An 18,507-nucleotide genomic window follows, 5' to 3' on the forward strand; every position below is an offset into this window, starting at 1 on the left:
TACTGTCCACCCTTTCTGTGTCTCTCATAATTTTGCATACCTCTGTCAGGATTCCTCATCCTTCTCTGCTCCAAGGTATGTTTCAATTACTTCTTAGTGTTTCTAAAATTGTTTTAAAAAATGTAATAACTAAACATAAATTATTTAATACAACCTTAATATCAGAGACTTTTAAAAACTTACTAAGCCTTGAGAGCAAGGCTTTGCACCCAGCATTGTCTCTTGTTGAAGTATTTTGGAAAATACTTCAACAAGTATTTGAGCCTCAGCATGCCACTTCCTGAGACTCTCAGAAGGGTCCCAGGCAGAACGTCAGTTCAAACACCCCTCTGTGTCCGAGCCAGCTGAGTACAGGGGCTACAAATCTGGGCAACAGACCAAATCTGATTCAGTTTGGCCCATAGTCATTCACTGTGTTCATTGTTGACCCTACCCTCTCTTAATGTTGCAGCTGCTCATGGGCATAATCTGGACGTCCCACACGGACAGCATGTGTTTATTGTCGAGATCTCATTGGATGCCGCGACATGGAATGCAAAAGCCAGCTAGCAGTGGCTCCAAGGTAAGAGTTACATATAACTTTTCAGATTATCTGCAGTCTGCAAATGTAATGAGTTAAAATAGATTGGTGCTTTAAGGTGGTTAATGTCTTTAAAATAACATTCGGTCCTTTGAAATTTGGACACTACACATTGATTGGAAAGTGTGTGCTGAAGATTGATGTTGATCCCTTTGTTGTATACTACTTGAGTTACATTATGAGGAGAAATTACACAAATTAGGGTTGTATAGCCTGGAATTCAGAAGGTTAATCTAATTGAACTTTTCACAACGTTATTAGGAGTGAATAGAGAAACTTCCTCTGCTGTTTGACAAGTCTCGGATTAGGAAGTATGGTCTGAAAACTGGAGCCAGGTTTGCAGGAATGAGTTAGGAAATACTTCTACCTGGAGAGCTTTGTATCTCTTCCTTAAATGGTAAATGGTGTTGCATCAATTGTTAACTTAAATTTGAGGTTGGTAGAATTGTGCTAATCAAAGATATTAAGTGATGTAAGTTTAAGGAAGGCTACATGGTGTTAGCCATGGATTAGAAAATCCTGGAGGAAGCAAATACCCTACTCCTGTTTCTTTGTATCTCACAATACCAGCACTTCTCTGTTTTTCTCTCTCTCCTCTGTTCTCCCTCCATTTACATCTCCTCTAGAGAGATTGCCGCCATTAAACAAGCTTCCACCACCCTTTCTCAGTCAACACCAACCTGTGCCCTATCACAGTCATTCCCTCTGTTCTCCCCACTCCTTCCCCTTTCTCTGCTACTTAAAGGATGTCAGTTTTCTAAATGTTGGCTGTTTCTCGCACCACAGATGCTGACTGACATGCTGAGTATTTCCTATATCTCCTATTTTTATTACAAACTGCATCTGCAGTTTTTAACAACAATGAGTGCACTGAGTGTGGATAAGCCCCACACCATGCATAATCATGGAGTGTGTAATTAATCTACGTGAAAATGAAATAGCAGTAATAGCTCTCTTCAATCATGATTTTGCTGCCTCTGGCAAGGAGGATTGAACTTTGGCACTAAAGACAATATTCAGACATTTTTGTGCCAATATCAGGATCCAAATAAATGTACTGAATTCTGGAAGCAGGTGGCAACTAAGCAGAGAGAATCAGTGTTAAACTTTCCTCAAAACAATAAGCTGAAGGGTCATTCTCTTTGGAGAGAAGGAGGATGAGAGGTGATTTAATAGAGGTGTACAAGATGATAAGAGGCATAGATCGAGTGGACAGTCAGAGACTTTTTCCCAGGGCAACAATGGCTAACACAAGGGGACATAATTTTAAGGTGATTGGAGGAAGGTATAAGGGGGATGTCAGGGGTAAGTTTTTTTACACAGAGAGTGCTGGGTGCGTGGAACGCACTGCCGTCAGAGGTTGTGGGGGCAGATATGTTAGGGACATTTAAGAGACTCTTAGATAGACACAAGGATGATAGAAAAATGGGGGGCTATGTGGGAGGAAAGGGCTAGATAGATCTTAGAGCAGGATAAAATGACGGCACAACATTGTGGGCTGAAGGGCCTTTACTGTGCTGTAATGTTCTATGTTCTGTGTTCAAAAATGTTAATGCATTGGAAGCAGTTCCAAGAAGGTGTACTGGACTAAAACCTAGACTGGGCAGGTTGTCTTGTGAGGAAAGACTAGACTGGTTAAGGCTTGGCAGGCACAGTAGTGTAGCAGTTAGTGTAACGCTTTACAGCACCAGCCACCTGAGTTTAATTCCCATCGCTGTCTGTAAGGAGTTTGTACGTTCTCCCTGTGTCTGCGTGGGTTTCCTCCAGGTTCTTCGGTTTAGAACATAGAAAAAACATAGAAAAACTACAGCACAATTCAGGCCCTTTGGCCCACAAAGCTGTGCCGAACATGTCCCAACCCTAGAAATTACTAGGCTTACCCATAGCCCTCTATTTTACTTCTATTTTACTCCCACATTCCAAAGACATACTGGTTAGGAAGTTGTGGGCATGCCATGTTGGCACTGGAAGCGTGGCGACACTTGCGGGCTGCCCCCAGAACACGACGCAAAAACGAATGTGTTTCAATGTACATGTGACTAATAAAGATGTCTTCTCTCTTGTAACTGCTGAAGTTTAGGAGAGTGAGCGATGAATTAATTGAAACATATAAAATCCTGAGGCATCTTAACAGGGTGAATGTAGAGATATTTTCTCTTGTGGGAGAATATAGAAGCAGGGTCACTGTTTAAAAATAAGACATCTTCCATTTAAGACAGGGCTGAAGTGCATTTTTTTTCTCTCGGAGTGTATCTCTGATTCACAAAAGGGGTGGAAGCAGAATCATTGAATCTTTTAAAACATAAAACATAGAACATAGAACAGTACAGCACAGAACAGGCCCTTTGGCCCACAATGTTGTATTGGTATTGGTATTGGTATTGGTATTGGTTTATTATTGTCACTTGTACCGAGGTACAGTGAAAAGCTTGTCTTACAAACCGATCGTACAGGTCAATTCATTACACAGTGCAGATACATTGAGTTAGTACAGAGTGCATTGATGTAGAACAGGTAAAAACAATAACAGTAGAGTAAAGTGTCACAGCTACAGAGAAAGTACAGTGCAATAAGGTGCAAGGTCACAACAAGATAGGTCGTGAGGTCCATCTCATTGTATAAGGGAACAATTCAATAGTCATTCACAGTGGGGTAGAAGCTGTCCTTAAGTCTGGGTGGTATGTGCCTTCAGGCTCCTGTATCTTTCTACCCGATGGAAGAGGAGAGAAGAGAGAATGTCCCGGGTGGGTCTTTGATTATGCTGGCTGCTTCACCAAGACAACGAGAGGTAAAGACAGAGTCCAAGGAGGGGAGGCCGGTGTCCATGATGCGTTGGGCTGTGTCCACAACTCTCTGCAGTTTCTTGCGGTCCTGGGCTTACCAGTTGCCATACCAAGCCGTGATACATCCAGATAGGATGCTTTCTATGGTGCATCAGTAAAAATCGGTGAGAGTCAAAGGGGACAAACCAAATTTCTTTAGCCTCCTGAGGAAGTAGAGGCGCTGGTGAGCTTTCTTGGCCGTGGCATCTATGTGATTTTACCAGGACAGGCTGTTGATGATGTTCACTCCCAGGAACTTGAAGCTCTCAACCCTCTCGACCTCAGCACCTTTGATGTAGACAGGTGCATGTACACTGCCCCCTTTCCTGAAGTCAATGACCAGCTCTTTTGTTTTGTTGACATTGAGGGAAAGGTTGTTGTCATGTTGTGCCGACATAGCTAATCCCTTCTACCTACAGAATGCCCATATCCCTCCATTTTCCTCTCATTCATGTGCTCATCCAAGCCTCTCTTAAAAGCCCCCCAATGAGTTTGCCTCCATCACCCCATCAGGCAATGCATTCCAGGCATCCACCACTCCCTCAGTAAAAAACTTACTCCTCATGTCTCTTCTGAACCTACCCCCTCTCACCTTAAATGCATGCTGTCTGGTATTGGATCACTCAATAATGGGAAAAAAATATTGCTTGTCCACCCTATCTACGCGTCTCATAACTTTATACACTTCCAACAGATCACCCCTCAGCCTCCGCCGCTCCAGAGAAAAGAGCCCAAGTTTGTCTGGCCTATCCTGATAGCACATGCGCTCTAGTCCAGGCAGCATCCTAGTAAAACTCCTCTGCAGCCTCTCTAAAGCCTCAACATCCTTCCTTTAGTGAGGTGACCAGAATTGCACACAATACTCTAAATGCGGCCTAACCAGAGTTCTACAGAGATGCATCATAACTTCTTGACTCCTGTGCTCAGTACCTCGATTAATGAAAGCAAGCATTCCATAAGCCTTCTTGACCACCCTGTCTACCTGTGGCAGAGTTTTGAAGGCAGAGTTAAATAGATTCTTGATGAGGAAGGGGACAGGTGAGATAGGAACCAAAGCTGCCAAGAACTAATGAAATGACAGCAGGTTTGAGGGGCTGAGTGGCCTACTCCTGCTCCTGGTTTGCACGTAAATATTTTCCTTGCCACAGATGGTGCTGACAGAGTGTTTTGTTTCCAGCATTTTTTGTTTTTATTTCAGACTTCCACAGTCTGCAGTATTTTGCTTTTACTTCAGGTTTCAAATTCTGTTTAGAAAATGACATCCAATTTTGCATAATACTCATGCTGAAGTGTGAACACTTGCAATGTGATTTCCAAATGGTTTACAGGTTGACTGTATGATGAATAGATAATGATAGTAAAGCAATGGTATCATTATGGAACAAATCATGTCGTTGTCTGCAGTTCTAATTATAAGTAAAAGGCCTTGGCCAATGCAACTTCCCACAACATGACAAATCCTAAATTAAGCAGCAAGGGTCTCAAAATATAGATCAGCATGAAAACTTCCAAAAGTACGGAAATGCCTAGGATATTAGGTCATGGTTGTCATTATCTGATCCAATGCTGTACCCTTACAGTGCAGTGCTTTGTTTATGGATTCCATGTTTTCCAAATAAACATTTTAAACGTTACCAGCGATAAAGGCTACTTGAAGTTTACCAGCATCTTTTAGCATTGTAAAACATTGCAAGGCAATTAACTGGAGTGTTATCAAGGAAAATCAGACATAGTGCCACAGAAGGAGACATTAGATTGAACTGTGTGGCTCCAATGACCACAAACCTTGTGCGGCACAATGGGGCAAATAGTAAAACTGCTGCCTCACAGCTCCAGCGAAACGGGTTCAATCCTGACTTCAGGTGCTGTTTGTACGAACTTTGCACGTTCTCCCTGTGACTGCGTGGGTTTCCCCTGAGGTACTCCAGTTTCCTCCCACATCCCAAAGACATGCACACTGATAGGTTCACTGGCCACTATAAATTGCCCCTCGTGTGTGGGTGAGCTGTTGCCTCTGGTGTAGGGATGGGAGTCAAAGGGAATGTGGGGAGGATGAAATGGGATTCATGCGGAAGGGTGCTTGATGGTCAGTGCAGTTTACGTGGGCCAAGGGGCCGTGCTGTATGACGATATAAGTTTAAGAAAACTCTAGACATTTAATATTACTACAATGTGAAAGTGTGGAACTTTAGTGCATACTGTTTGCAGCCTTCTACAATGCAGTCAAGGAAATCACTGAAACTGATGTGCATTTAATGCATCTAAGAACTAGCCTCGGTTTAAAATACATGGAAAATCTTACACTTTTCTTTGCATAAAGACTAAGAGGTTTTAATGGCATGCTAATTCAGTAATTCAGCACAGCACTCATGCCAAAACTGCAAAAAATGTTTCAATTGTAATTTCCTCAAATAGCTTTTAAAGTGTAGATTTTAATGTACAACAAATGTTCCAAAAAACTATTGTAGTTTTGCTTTTGCCTTAATACTTGGCAATGAGGTAAAACAAGCCCTGCTTATAACCTGCAGACAGAAGTGGACAGTTGACGTATTGGGTTGAGACCCCAAAACATTGACTGTCCGTTTCCCTCCACAGATGCTACCTGACCCGCTGAGTTCCTCCAGCATCTTATGTTATGCTCCAGATTCCAGTATCTGTAGTCTCTTGTGTCTCTCTGCTTATAACCTGCCCCTTACTTTGGAAATGCAGTGTTGGTAACCCTGGATCAAGGAAGAAATTCCTAGGCAACTGGACAACTGCAGTGCTGGAGTGGCAAAAATTGTGGATTGCAGGTCCTTTTTGTGGTAAACATCAGGCACCACAATCTGGAGCAGTCAATGTTAGCATAGCCCTTTGGTATACTTTCCAGTACCAGAGTTTCATGTTAAGGGTTGGCTGAATGAGTCACTGACAGTTTAATGTCAAGGTCTCTGGGGATGCTGAGGGTGCCAATAGCTGAGTTGCTTGCTGACAAATGCGGCTTCAGTAATCAGGTGGAAAGACAACCAAACTAACTTGTTGAGGAATCAGGATCTCAGACCTTGCATGAGACTCATGGTGTACCAGGTAATCCTTGACTTCCTACGCACACTTCGACCTGGACTACCTACAGCAGGCAACTCAAGTCCCTGTAAAGATACTGCCAACGCTGTCTTTACAAAATCCTCCAAATTCATTGTAAGACCAAATCAACATCAGGGTCCTCTCTGAGGCTAACGTTCCCTGCTTTGAGCTCCTTGTTACATTTAGTTGGCTGCATTGGGCAGGCTACTTTATTGGTATGCCTGATACCAGACTCCAGAAGCAGATACTCTATTCCAGACTCTGTCATTGGAAGACATTACTAGGTGGTCAGAGGGAAAGATTCAAGAATGTGTTCAAAGCCTCCTTGTAGAAATACAACATCTTTGCTGACTCCCAGGAATCTCTTCCCCATGACTGCTTAAAATGGAGAAGGAGCATTCAGGATGGTACTGAGAACCTCGAGGCCTTGCATAATGGATAGGACAAAGGGGAATATCTCCAAATTCTTCAGATGCTCCTTCTGTCCTATCCATCCCTCCTGAACCTTCTCTGCAACTTGAAACTAATTTGTTTTCTGTCGTTCCCAGTACTAACGAAAGGTCTTCAACCTGAAGCATTAACTCTGTTTCTGTCTCCACAGATGCTGCCTGACCTGCAGAATATTTCTGTTTTTATTTCAGATTTCCAAATCTGCAGTTTTATTTTGATTTTCATTTGATGTTACTATGCTATAATACCTGAGATCCATGTCTACGGCAACAGGTAGACCGTGCAAAACCTTATGGTCTGCTTACTGCTTGAGAACAGGCCACACTAAGTCCGGGATCTTGCCAAGCTGTACCTTATGCTTGTAAAGGGAAAGATCTATGATTTTGAACAATGGACGTGAGAAGAAGCCTCTGAGGTGAGGTGAGGGAGAGGACAACTGGTTTCCAAGTTTTATGCTTTCAGATTAAAAGACTGCATTCATTCCAAATGTTCATTAATTACCAACTTAATTACCAACTGTCACAGAAAATGGAGAGAAAACTGGACTGAGTCACCAAAACAGAGAGGATCTCTGTCTGGAGAATAACTCAGTTTAACAGTGTAAGCAGTGGTCAAAATGGATGCTTACATTTTCATAAATGACTCCTTTGCTTAATTTCTATCCTCTTATAGTAAAAGTTAAAGGCTTTACAGGATTAAAGAGCGCAGTGCTGCAGATCTTTTATCTGGATGATCTTCTCCATCTCTTGCTTTTTTTTGACATTAGCATATCTTTCAGGGATGCAGTAATTCACCTGGTCCAAACTTTACACACTTTGTAACTGCAACAAAATCTAAATGATTTGGTTGGTACCTACAGAGGAAAAGAGGAATGGGGTTAGTTCTGACTCTGTGCAACAATGTACAACAGGGAAAGGGAATCAATGTCCGATTTTACATCCTTCCTTGATTTTCAATGATAAGATAAGATGTCTTTATTAGTCACATGTACATCGAAACACACAGTGAAATGCATCTTTTGCATAGAGTGTTCTGGGGGCAGCCCTCAAGTGTCTCCACGCTTCCAGCGCCAACATAGCATGCCCACAACTTCCTAACCCGTACATCTTTAGAATGTGGGAGGAAACCGTAGCACCCGGAGTAAACCCACACAGACACAGGGAGAACGTGCAAACTCCTTACAGACAGTGGCCGGAATTGAACCCGGGTCACTGGCATTGTAATAGCATTACGCTCACTGCTACACTACCGTGCCTGCCGTCAACTTAGTAAAGATAACAGGGAGAAATAGGGGTTCACTATAGTATCAGTTGAAAGTAATCATTCTACAAGATTGAATGTTTGGTGCAACAGACATAACATTCTGTGTTGAAGGCCCTTTGTTGATACCAAGAAAGAAAGATAGCAACTTAGTCTTAAGTTGAAGGTGCTGGAGGAATCAATACGGCAAAAGGAATATCGGAAGAATCTGGAAATATTCTCTTTGTTCTACATACCATGCAAGGACTCAGTGCTCTCAATACTCTCTTGAATGCTCTGAGCACAAAAATCCAGGCCAATTCTCCAGTGTCAGACTGAGGGAGACCCACAGTACCAGAACTGCCATCTTTCTACAAGGAATTATACTGAGATCCTGTCTACTCTCTCAGGTGGACAGAAAAGATCCCATGCTGAAGAAGATCGTGAAGCTATTCTTGGCATCCTGGCTAATATTTATCCCTCATCAGTCAGGGCATTGAGTATAGGAGTTGGGAAGTTATGTTGAAGTTATATAAGACATTGGTGAGACTGCACTTGGAATATTGTGTATAGTTATGGTTACCATGTTGTAGGAAAGATGTTATTAAACTAGAAAGAGTTCAGAAAAAATTTACCAAGATGTTGCCTGGACTTGGGGGCCTGAGTTACAAGGAGAGGTTGCGTAGACTAGGACTTTATTTCCTGGAACGTAGGAGATTGAGGGGTGACCTGGTAGAGGTATATAAGATCGTGAGGGAAATAGACAGGGTGAAAGCACACAGTCTGTTTCTCAGGGAGGGGGTGCTAAGATCAAAAGGGGGTAGTTTTAAAATCAGAGGCAAGAGATTTAAAAGGGACATCAGGGGCAGTTTCATGCAAAGGGTGGTGGGTATTTGGAATGGGCTGCCAGAAATAGTGGTTGAGGTGGGTACATCAGCAACATTTAAAAGTCATCTGGATAAGTACATGGATAGGAGGGGTTTAGAGGGCCTTGGGCCAAATGCGGGCAGATGGGACTAGCTCGCTGAGCAACACAGTCAGCATGGACGAGTTGGGCCGAAGTCATCTCTATGACTCTAATCAATGTTTCCACGACAAATTATCAGATTGCTTTTTGCTGTAAATCGGCATGATTCTTACATTACAACAGTGACCACACATCAAAATTACATGAGCGGTTTTCAGAAGTTCTGAAAGGGATGTGAAAGGTGTCACATGAATGCAAGTCTATCTTTTATAATCAATCATTTACTCTCGTTCCTAGTGCAAAACAATCCTCATGCCTTGCAGGGTGTGTTGGCTTCACTTCACCCACCTGGTTCTGTATGGAGAGTATAATGAAGAAAGTTATATTGACATGGGCATGGTATGGAACCATTCTCCATTTCATGGCTTGATGGGAGCTCAGTTGAGTAGGTGATACTCAATGTCTTGCGACATTGATGCTCTAACTGCAAGTTTTAGTGAGCAGTAAGCAGCAAACAGCAGTGAAAGTCTATTGAAGTTTGTTCATTGAGGAGCTCTTACCATAAGAGCTAAAGGTGAAGTGCACTGTGATCAATGTTCTGCTTAAAGATTTTACCAACGGCAACAGAATTTCAAAGGTTTCAGATAGGCATCTTTGAAAGTCCAACGAGACTCTCCACCATGGCTGCCATTACCCTCCCTAATAAAATGCAGCTGCTCCCCCTTTTAATACAAAGGAGCTTGGCAGAAATTGAAAAGAACATTATGCCTTTCATAGCCTTAAACTATTGGCAACCTGGTTTCCTGTTATTTAAACATTAGTGATTGTTACTCAGCATACTTTATTTCAAAAGAGTCATTTTTCAACAATATTATTTGATCTGAATCTTGCTTTGCAAGCTCCTAAGGAGGCTTTTAACAGGAGGTACAGGAAAGGAGAAAGAGAAGAACACAAAATGGGACTGCAATCTCTATCTGTGAGAGCTCTGCATTGGCATATCCCCTTTCACCCTCACCAACTTTTATCAATGCACCATAGAAACCATCCTATCCGGATGCGTCACAGCTTGGTATGGCAACTGCTCAGCCCGAGATCGCAAGAAACTGCAGAGAGTTATGGACACAGCTCAGCACATCACGGAAACCAAACTCCCCTCCATGGACTCTGTCTACACTTCTTGCTGCCTCGGTAAAGCTACCAGCGTAATCAAAGACCCCACCCACCCTGGACATTCTCTCTTCTTCCCCTTCCCATCGGGCAGAAAATACAAAAGCCTGAAAGCACGTACCACCAGGCTCAAGGACAGATTTAATCCCACTGTTATACAACTATTGAATGGTCCCCTAGTACGATAAAATGGACTCTTGACCTCACAATCTTCCTCGTTTTGGCCTTGCACCTTATTGCCTGCCTGCACTGCACTTCCTCTGTAACTGTAACACGTTATTCTGCATTCTGTTATTGTTTTCTGTTGTAGTACCTCAATGTGCTATTGTAATGAAATGATATGTATGGATGGCATGCAAATCAAGTTTTTCACTGTACCTCAGTTCATGTGACAATAATAAACCAAATTACCAATTTACCAATTCCTCCAGGTTAGGCCTCTTGATCATCCATATCAACCTATCTTTGGAGACCATGCCTTCAGTTGCCAAGAAGCCAAAATCTCAAATTACCTCCCCAAGCCCTCTCTGCCTCTCATCTTTACGGTGCTTTTAAAACCTGCTCTTTGACCGAGTTTCTGTCACCTGCCCAGTAGTGTCTGTAGACATTTTGGTGTTGCTGTGTGCTAAGGCAAAAAGAGGACATCTACAAGAGGCAATGTCTCAAGAAGGCGACATCCATCACTAAGGACCCCCACCATCCGGGCCAAGCCCTCTTCTCACTGCTGCCATCAGGCAGGAGATACAGGAACCCAAAGACCCACACCTCAAGGTTCAACAACAGCCTCTTCCCCACTGCCATTAGGTTCTTGAACTGACCTGAAAAACTCTAATTCTACCCCGGACTATATTTCCCTCAACTTTCAGTATTGTCATTATGCCTATTTTTGTTTATTTTGTCATGTAACTTATGTACAATTTATGTTAATTTAAGTTTGTGTCATTTCTGTTTATAATGTACTGTGCTGCTACTGTAAAAAGTAATTTTTCATGCCATTTATCCCCTAGGTACGCATGCTCATGACAATAAACTTTAGCTTGAACTTGTTCTTGAACTTGAGATAGAGCTATCAATTGAAGACTCTATATTGAAGACAGGCAACAGCAGTGACTGTACAATAATGATTCAAAAGTCATACCACATAACACCCTTAACTCTTAAAAGTACCCAGGCTCCACCTGTTAACTGTGGTTATTTGAAACTACTGATTGTACATAAAAATATATATAACAAACAGGAGGTATGTAAAACTCAGCACATTCAGTTCTTTGCAAACATGCACTAACTACATTTCTCTCTTTTAGAAAAAAGTAATAAACCCAAACAAGCCATCAGCTATTTATTGTATATATGTAAAATTATAAACTCAGCTACATTGCCATACAGTGATGAATTCAACCAACTTACTTGATCTCTCTGTTTATTAATTGAACCCTTCACTTGGCAACTCTGAAACATCCACACCAGACCTGGATCACTTCAACTGGCAGCCTTCATTCACACCTGGTCTCACGATCTTTTCTGCATTGTTACTTCACCATATTTGTCTTCACGACAGTGAATGTGTTATATTAGTACCTGTGATCACCATCACTCTGTCCGTCACCTCCATACACATGACTACATATACTATAGTTACAATTGTACATTGCACTTGGTACTGTACATTACTATTTACCATGAACCAGGTTGTGAGGTTAATCGGCCCTGGTACAGGTGGGAGAGTCAGGGAGAAGTGAGAGAGAATAGTTCACAGAAAATAAGTGGGGGATAGGAAATGATGGGAATACTCTGAAAGCTGACAAAGACATGATGGGCTGAATGGCCTCCTTCTATGTCTTGAGGAAATATGAAAACATGAAACTCAATCAAACAATTTCTGCTTTGATTGCTTCTGAAAGAGCTCCGCTGTTGTGTCTCTACTTTCATTCCACTTTGCATCCCAATTCCCACTCCGTGTTAGACACCAACACCTTTTCATTTTCCAGCTCTCCCTTTTGAAGTTGCAAAGTCAACTCATTTGGTTTTCCCTTTCTGGATCATCTCCAAGGCTTTCAACCCGACCCTGACTGTTTTCAATCCCTTTTGCTAAGCTCTGGCAAAACTGTATTGAACTGCAATTAGTAGGTCCATAACCCACTGTGATATCTCTCAGAGACCTTCAGAGCTTTTGAATGGCCTCCACATTGTAACAGTCTCAAAATACTCTCTCCAAACAGGCATGAGTTATGAAATACTTCTGTGCAGAGAATGGCAAAACGTTGGAACTCTCTTCCACAATGGTGATTGTTGAATCAATTGTTAGTTTTAAATTTTAAAATTGATAGAGTTTTGATAATTAAAAGTAAAGGATATGCATTAAAGGATATGGGTTTAAGGATGCACTTATCCAGGCAAGTGGAGAGTGTTCCATGACACTTTTGTCTGGTGCCTTGTACTTGATGGAGGTGAGTCATTTCCCACAGCATATTGAATCACTGTCCTGTTCTTATAACCATGCTATTTATGTGGCTAGTCCAATCGAGTTTCCAGTCAGAGTTGAGGTCCAGGTTATTGATAGTAAGGGACTCAGCAATGGTTAGGTTCTCTCTTGCTGCAAACGGACATTGCCTTGTACTTGTGGATGGTGTAGAAGGTTGTTGTAGGTTACAACAAGACATTGATAGGATGCAGAGCTGGGCTGAGAAGTGGCAGATGGACTTCAACCCGGAAAAATGTGAAGTGATACACTTTGGAAGATCGAATTTGAAGGCAGAATACAAGGTTAATAGTAGGACTCTTAGCAGTGTGGAGGAACGGACAGATCTTGGGATCCACGTCCATAGATCCCTCAAAGTCGTCGTGCAGGTCGATAGGGTTGTTAAGAAGGCATATGGTGTGTTGGCCTTCACTAGTCGGGGTATTGAGTTCAAGAGCCGCGAGGTAATGTTGTAGCTCTATAACACTCTAGTCAGACCACACTTCGAGTATTGTGTTCAGTTCTGGTCGCCTCATTGTAGGAAGGATGTGGAAGCTTTAGAGAGGGTGCAGAGGATATTTACCAGGATGCTGCCTGGATTGGAGACCATGTCTTATGAGGCTAGGTTGAGTGAGTTAGGGCTTTTCTCTTTGGGGAGAAGGAGAATGAGAGGTGACTTGATAAAGGTGTACAAGATGATAAGAGGCATAGATTGAGTGGACAGTCAGAGACTTTTTCCCAGGGGGAAAATGGCTAACACAAGGGGGCATCATTTTAAGGTGATTGGAGGAAGGTGTAAGGGGGATGACAAAGGTAAGATTTTTACACAGAGAGTGGTGGGTGCATGGAACGCACTGCGGCAGAGGTTGTGGAGGCAGATACATTAGGGACATTTAAGAGACTTAGATAGCCAAATAAATGATAGAGAAATGGGAGGGAAGGGTTAACATCTGGGAGGGAAAGGTTAGATAGATCTTAGAGCAGGATAAAATGTTGGCTCAACATCGTGGGCCGAAGGGCCTGTACTGTGCTGTAATATTCTATGTTCTATGTTCTATGTTTTGTGGCCCAAATATTACCTGCCACTTATCAGCCCATGCTTGAACATTGTCTTGGCCTTGCTACATGCAGGCATGGGCTGCTTCATTTGTTGAGGAATTTCAAATCGAATTGAACATTGTGTCATCAGTGAGCATCTCCATTTCTGATCTGACGGTGTAAGGAAGACTATTGATGAAGCAACTGAAGATGACTGAGCCAAGGAAACTGCCTTGAGAAACTCCTATGTTGATGTCCTGGGGCTGGGATGATTCAGTTCCGACAACTACAGCCATCTTCTTTCGTGTGAGGGATGACTTCCAACTAAAGCAGTGTTTTTCCTTTGTTGACCATTGACTTCAGCTTGATGCTGCACTGAGTCAAACGCTGCCTTGATATCAAGAGCAGTCACTCCCACCTCAGTTCTTTAATTCAGCTCTTTGGTTCATATTTGGCCCAAGGATGTGGTGAGGTTTGGAACTGAGTGGTTCTGGCAAAATCTAAACTAGGTAGCAGTGAGAAAGTGCCTGTTGATAGCGCTGTCAATGACAGCTTTGTTGATGGTTGAGAGCGAGCCATATCTGATGGGAACACAAGAGACCGCAGGTGCTGGAACCTGGAGCAACACACAATCTGCTGGAGGAACTCAGCGAGTCAAGCAGCATCTGTGGGAAGAAAGAAATTGTTGACGTTTCGGGTCGAAACCGTGCATCAGGACTGAGAGTGGAGATGGGAGATGTCCGCTATAAAGAGGAGAAGGGGAGTGGCAAGAAAGGCTTCCGAGGTGACTGGTGGACTGAGAAGGGTTGTGAGATGGCAGGCAGGTAGTGTGGAGTTGGGAGACAGCGGCAGGTGAATGAGAGATGGAGGCAGAGAGAGAGAGAGAGGAAAAAGGGGAAAAACAACAGATGGAGCGAGGTGAAGTGTGAAGGTAGGAGGCAGATGCTCTGGAGATAAGCAGGAACACAAAGCACGACCAGAGCTGGATTCGGATAAGTAAAGGAGGTGAGAATGGGAACCATTAGAGGAGAAGGGAGAGGTGAACGACAGTTGGAACCAGATGGTAAATGGGATGGTATCGATGGCTGTGTCATTTCGAAACAGCCCGATGTCTGTCTGCTCAAGGTAAATGAAAATGAGTGCCCTGTGGTATAAAAAGGGGGCCAGCTATAGGAAGGAGGTCTTTAAGCTGGAAATAGTGCAGAAAAGATTCACAAGGATGTTACCAGGACAGGAGGGCTTGAGTTATAAGGAGAGACTGGATAAGCTGGGTTTTTTTCCTTGGAGTGTAGGAGGCTGAAGGTTAACTTATAGAGGTATATAAAATTGAGGGGAATAGATAGGGTGAACGGTCACAGTCATTTTCCCAGGGTAGTGGAGTCTAAAATTAGAGGGCAAAGATTTAAAGTGCGAGGGGAAAAACTTAAAAGGGAAGTGAGAGGTAACTTTGTCACACAGAGAGTGGTGGGTACGTGGAACGAACGGCCAGAGGAAGTGGTAGAGGTGGGTACAATTACTAGGTTTAAAAGGCATTTAGACAGGTACATGGATAGGAAAGGTTTAGAGGGATATGGGCCAAACGCAGGCAAATGGGACTAACTTAGGTAGAAGATTTGGTTGGCATGGACGGGTTGGGCCGTAGAGCCTGTTTCTGTGCTGAAGAACTCTATGAATCTATGACTCTTCAGGCAAAAACCATTCAGACCCTGTGCCTTGCGGTGTGGCATTTTTGGATGCAATGTAGGCAGATCGTTCTCTCTTTAAGCTAAAACAATTCAAAAATTAAGTTTACAGATACTGTAAACTACTAAATGAGTTAAACACACAGGGATCGTCTGGAAGCAAAATCCTACCCTTAAACCCAAAGACCAATAGTTTCTTTACATCTGAAAGCTGAATTATTTCCCAAAAATGTTGCACTTTTTAAATGTGAAGATGTTTGGCACGCTTTACCTTCATCATTCAGAATATTAAGTACAGGATTTGGGACGTCATGTTACTTTACTCTCATGGGCCTGAGAAACAATTGCACGAAAACTGGATTGCACCCATCTTTGGAGTGGTAAAATATGGACGGATTTGGTGTTAACGCCCAGCACAAAACACTGTAAAATTGGCCAAAATCTAGTTTTACACCCAGAAAGAAGCACTAATACACGACCTATATGATTCCCTAAAAGACTTCATCCAATTTCAAGCATCTCCCAGCACTTTACTAGGCATCAGTCCCTAAAGTGGAGATCTACGCAGGAAATCTATTATGTGCAGAGGTCTCAGTCTCAGAAAAAGTTGAGATGTTGCCGGAAGCCCTTACAGTAACTGGAGCAGGGCTTCGTCCATTGCTGTGTTATATCCAGTGTAGATGGTCCTGAGCTGCAGGGTGTGAGGGGTTTTTGTGCATCTTTTGGCCTCTCGCAGCTGACTAGTTGTGCACTACATTGGATCATAGGAGAGTAGTTTTTAGAACATTACTTTTTTTTTACATTGGGAAATTTTATATTGTAGACTCCTTATTTAAATCATCTCTGTATAATGAAACCCTGCCACCTGGAAGCTGCCCTCCAAGCTACATATCCTGACCTGGATATATAATGCCGTTCCTTCACCATCACTGGCTCAAAATCCTGGAACTCTCTCCCTAACAGCATTGTGGATATATCCACACCTCAAGGACTACAAGGTTCAAGAAGGAAGCTCACCGCCACCTTCTCAAGGGTAACTAGGGATGGGCAATTAAATGCTGGCTCAGCCTGCGAAGCCCACATCCCTTGAATAAATAAATCCATTGCACCATTTCTTGCTTCCTCTCAATCTTGCTTCTCTCTGGGCTGTACTTGTCTCTCAGGCTCTGGGGCTCCTTTAGTTCTCCTTCTCTGACACTGGCTGCTACCTACAAGTAGCAAGGCTGAGTAGCATATGCACATGATGATGAAGTCTTCTTATCTCTTTGGTGTGTCCCATAGGCCATAGACTGACGTGGGCAATGGATTCTCATCTTCAGGAGATATTCAGGCATTTTCCATTCAAAACCTGGTACTCTGGTGACCTTTGTATCTGTACTCAGTGTGAGCAATCAGTCCTCCCTATAGAGAATGGGCTCCAGGATCCATCTCTGCGGGCAGTGCCAACTGCTGAAATAACCCTGTGGCACAGAATTCCCTAGGAAGAAGGTGTCATGTGTGCTTCCTGGAAACAAGGCATTCACCATGAGGAAAATTTTCCCATGATCCACAACCAACTGCCTGCTGAAAGAGTGAAAAACCTTTTCTGTTCCTAAAAAGGTCCCAGTTGATAATCGAGCCCTAATGGACCCATGAGTGCAGTCCATGGCTGTCTGTACCAGTGGGAAGCTAATTGTGCTAGCAAATCCCAGTCCTATCAGACTTTTACAAATGACCAATAATGCTGCCTTAATGCCAGTAAAATATAATGGAACATTTCTAGGCTTTCATCTGAAAGTCAACGCCACTCTTCCTCAATATGCACAAGAATGTCAGCTGACGTTTCTGGAGTTGGCCTTCTTATGGTGCTGCATTGGTCCATGTCCCAAACATTGGTGGTAACTCAGAACCTCACCTGGATTTGTTGGTTTCTCTGCTGCTCAGGTATTCTATCTGAAAGAAACTACTCTGTGAATGGTGAAACTGACAAGATCATAATTTAATGCTGAATACCAGATTTTTATTTGTACTTGAGAAGCATTACTATTTAAAGAATCAAAGATCAATGTTAAATTCTTATCAACATGAAATGAATTCCTGTAATAGGTGTGCCATCCTGGTTGGTTTTACAGTCAGTTAATTGGATCATTGGGAAGATGTATTTGTTCTTGAAGATGAAGCTTTGCCAAAAGCACATTCTAATATATAATTAAATAGAGAAGATGATATGATGTTTTTCAGATTCTTTCATTTTTTTAGGCAAAGAGAGCTAATTCAGAGTCTGTGCTGATTTGTTTGACTTGCAGATATTGGAATGACATTCCCAGGATAGCTGTTCCTTCACACAGCTTGAAAGAACCTAAGTGCCTAGTATTGCATTAAGGAGTGAAAACTGTGCCATTGTATAACAGCTCTTTGAGCACCAGTCCATTGACTTATGCTTGATTACAGTATGGTTGACACCAGTCCATAGTCTCGTGTTTGAAGGACATTTAATCCATTGAGTCACATTTGTTTACACTTTGAATTGGCTGACATGTTTGATGGACACCAGTCCATTGGTCACCAATGAATTGACTTGTGTTTGATTACAGTTTGATCACTGTTCAATAGATCCAATCCATTGGTTCACATTCAATTGGAGCTTGATGGTCACTGACCATCAGCTTGCATTTAATTAGAGTTTGATGATCACTGTCCATTGACGTATGTTTGATTACTGTTTGTTGGGCACAAATCCATTTGGCTTATTCACTCTTCGGTGGGTGAGCATTTGATTATAGTTTGAAGGGGAATAGAACATTGACTCGCAACTGATTATAGTTCAATGGGCACTAGTCCATCAGCTTGCACTCGATTACATTTTGTTGGATATTAGTCATTGGCTCACATTGGCTTACATTTGATTGCATTTTCATAAACACCCACCCGTTGGCTCACATTCGATTGCAGTTTGAGGATCAGAGTCCATTTGATTACAGTTTTTTAATTCATTCAAGGGATGTGGACAATTAATTGCCCATCCCTAATTGCCTTTGAGAAGGTGGTGGTGAGCTGCCTTC

At 42.6% G+C, this 18,507-nt stretch overlaps 1 protein-coding gene across 1 annotated transcript in view; it reads left to right on the top strand.

Moving 5' to 3' along the window:
• Positions 1–476: 476 nt before the first annotated feature.
• axin1 (axin 1) overlaps positions 477–18,507 on the top strand; it is a 255,792-nt gene continuing 237,761 nt past the window's right edge. The window contains exon 1 of the mRNA XM_052021867.1: positions 477–562. The gene's annotated coding sequence lies outside the window, so the exon portion shown is untranslated. The remainder of the gene's footprint in view (positions 563–18,507) is intronic.

This window comes from Pristis pectinata, chromosome 8 (assembly GCF_009764475.1).
Source record: "Pristis pectinata isolate sPriPec2 chromosome 8, sPriPec2.1.pri, whole genome shotgun sequence".
Lineage (NCBI taxonomy): Eukaryota > Metazoa > Chordata > Chondrichthyes > Rhinopristiformes > Pristidae > Pristis > Pristis pectinata.